This window comes from Triticum dicoccoides, chromosome 1A (assembly GCF_002162155.2).
Source record: "Triticum dicoccoides isolate Atlit2015 ecotype Zavitan chromosome 1A, WEW_v2.0, whole genome shotgun sequence".
In the NCBI taxonomy this organism is placed as follows: Eukaryota; Viridiplantae; Streptophyta; class Magnoliopsida; order Poales; family Poaceae; genus Triticum; species Triticum dicoccoides.
Window position 1 is genome coordinate 2,359,293 of NC_041380.1, and position 3,258 is coordinate 2,362,550.

At 46.4% G+C, this 3,258-nt stretch overlaps 1 pseudogene; it reads left to right on the forward strand.

The window, feature by feature from the left end:
- LOC119341395 lies at positions 1 to 1,600 on the forward strand (annotated as a pseudogene).
- The last annotated feature ends 1,658 nt before the right edge of the window (positions 1,601 to 3,258 follow it).

The following is a 3,258-nucleotide window of genomic DNA, read 5'->3' on the forward strand; positions in this document are numbered from 1 at the left end:
ATGCACAAGCTCGTATCCGTCGCTTTCCTAGGCTTCGTCTCATGGTCGACGCTGGCGGTCTCTTCCCCGTCCGGCGTCCCTTGCTACCAATCCATCTTCAGCTTCGGCGACTCCTTCGCTGACACGGGCAATAACCCTGTCGTCTCCAAATGGTACTTCATCTTAGACCCTGTCACGCGTCCTCCCTATGGCACCAGCTTTTTCGGCCGCCACACTGGTCGCAACGGCAAGGGGCGGCTCATCATCGACTTCATTGGTACGTGCTCACATCAGCTGTTCTTGGGCCGGCCAATGCCAGCAACTACAATACGTCCATACCATCCTACAACTATAGGTTCTTTCTCGGTGCAGCTGAGAACTTGGGCCTACCATATGTCCCGCCCAACCTGGCGCACAACGGTAGCTTCCAGCGAGGCGCCAACTTCACCGTTAGTGCCGCAACCGCAGTCGATGCTGGTTTCTTCCACAAGAGGGGTATCCCCAGTGCCACCAGCAAGTTCCCGCTGAACACCAGCTTAGGCGTGCAGCTGGAGTGGTTTGAGTCCATGAAGCCTTCCTTATGTCGCACAGCCCAAGGTTACTTTAACCATTCAATGTCATTGTTGTTATCTCGTAGCTAGCTATCATTACCCAAGTAAGAGGCTGATGAGAAGTCAAATTGTACGCATGCAGAGTGTAAGAAATTGTTTGGCAGATCCCTCTTCTTCGTGGGCGAGTTCGGAGTCAACGACTATCACATGTCGTTCCAACAGAGAACGGTACAGGAGGTCAGGTCCTTCGTTCCTTATGTCGTTGCGACCATCTCCAAGGCCATTGAGGTACGTTACGTACTCCATCTGGCTATCAAGTAGATGCATGTACTGATTGATCCATGCAGGATCCATGATAAACCAATTGCTCGTGTGAGCAGAGGCTCATCACCATGCATGGCGCCAGGAGCCTGGTTGTCCCTGGCGTGGTTCCGTCGGGATGCTCGCCGCCGATCCTGACCAGGTTCGCCGATGCCAGCCTCACCACCATCAGCATACGACTCCAGGACCGGTTGTCTGAAAGCATATAACGAGCTGGGGTTGCACCACAACTCGCTGCTGCAGGCTGAGCTAGCCAAGCTTCAGGCCAAGCACCGGAATGCCAGGATCATCTACGCCGATTTCTTTGGCCCAATCATGGACATGGTGGAGTCGCCTCACAAGTTTGGTCAGTCGCCATCTCAACCAAAAGAATCTAATATGTGTTAGTTGCACATATACAAATTTTCATTATGGAAAGGTGGTTGACAGTTGACACTGGTGGATGATCACAGGTTTTGAACAAGACGTGCTTATGGTGTGCTGTGGAGGGGCTGGACAATACAGATTAAATTCAACGGTTCCATGCGGCGATGCTGCTGCAACAACGTGTCCGGATCCATCAGCTCGTTTGTACTGGGACGGTGTCCATTTGACGGAGGCAGCTAACCGCCACATCGCCAATATCTGGCTGGGTAGCATAACCTCGGCAACAAGCGTCAGCAGCAGCAAGTGTGCAAAAGGGCCATATCGACCTACCGGGTGAAAAACTCATTTCTTCCGTGGTTGCATCCCAGGGTTGCTTCAAAATTTCTTCCCAACCTAATGTACGATGTATTCAACATTTTCTGCACACACAATATAAATAATTTTGTTGGGCCTTATCAGTATGAAATAATTTCATAAGAATTCAACAAACATAATTTTGGATATATTCTTGGAAGTGCCACCAACTGAATTTTCAGTTCTGTCACTTAAATTGCAACGTGTTCTGAAGCAAGTTAAGATACATTTAGATCCATTCCACAACAATTTCAAAATTTTCAGAAGTTTCACAAATTTTCAGAAAAAGCAACAAACTTCATTTTAATAATAGGAAAAAAACTATATTGGTTTCATAATTCTCAACTAGAGGCGCAAAACAGACCCAGTTCACAAAAAGTCAAGCAATATCCACACATGAAACTGGAATTCTATTTCAACTTAGTGTGAATTTCACCCATATAACATGTTTTCATTTTCATTTCACATGGTTTGGGTGGGGACACCATCCAAGCTAACAAAGGCCTCCTTCTGCATCCTACAACGATCCTATGGTAAGTGTGTTGTTGGACACAATCGAACACCCATACTTACCAAGACCACACGGTCGGGGATGATTGATCGACACTTCAAACAATGCAATAGAAACTTCAACACATCAAGTAACCCATCGATAAGCCACAAGAAATTGTATAGGATAGCTCCCTAGTTGTACATGATTGTTCGTTCAACAAGAATTGCAACTGTTCAGTATTGATGTTAAACAAGCTGTAATTGCTTGCATGCAGCTGTGCTACATAAATTTGCTTTGAGCGGGTAGCATTAAATGAGCAGAAAGCACATTGGTTAGTATAAAGAGAACAGTGGAAGGGGCGTGTTGCTTCCGCTCAAGCGGCGCGCCATGGCGCACCCCAACCACTAATGCTCACCAACGCAACGCTCATTGATGCGCTACGTCTCCTGCTTGTTGTGTCACATCATCTTGTACACACGGTTCTGCAACCACGTGAGGTGCAACCGGTGGACGGTGGTGGTGTATTATTGTTGTCAATATAATGAAGTGAATGCATATGTTTCTCTCTCAAAAAAAAACTAAATGCAACTTAGTGCATCTTTCCCCTAAACTATTTTTAACTCCTCCAAAAGTCTCTATTTGAGGAGTTAAGCCCCTTCTAGCCCTTTCTTCAAAATCTAAAGCTCCTCAAAATTTTGCAGATATATATAAGTGTTGGCGCAGCAGCGGACGAGAGGGGGTCGTGACTAGAGGCGATAATAACCAGTGGCGCGGACAGGAATCGACAAGGACGTGGGCGGCGAGGGACGGTGCAGCTCACCAGAGTCGGTGACAAGGCTGAAAAATGTCGCCGACAGCGAGAGGTGAATGTTGGGAAGGAAATTTCCTCAATGTTAAATCCCGAACACTCATGATTTGGCCATAGCAATTCAAACATTTTAGATGGCAACTTTAGTTGATGCGAGGGAGAACAAAATTGTTGTGCTTACCAACTAAACTTGGCTTGGTCAACAAGTACAAATTTCCATAAAAAACGGCCGTTTTGCCATGCCAAATTCCGAACCTTCAACACTTATTGACACCCAAAATATATTGCAAGTTAACGACTCTACGGTTGCTGAATTGTCGGTTTTCTATCTTTCATTTTGTCAGACTATTGGTGTTCGGCTATGTGCATTCTAATTAGGGAATCAC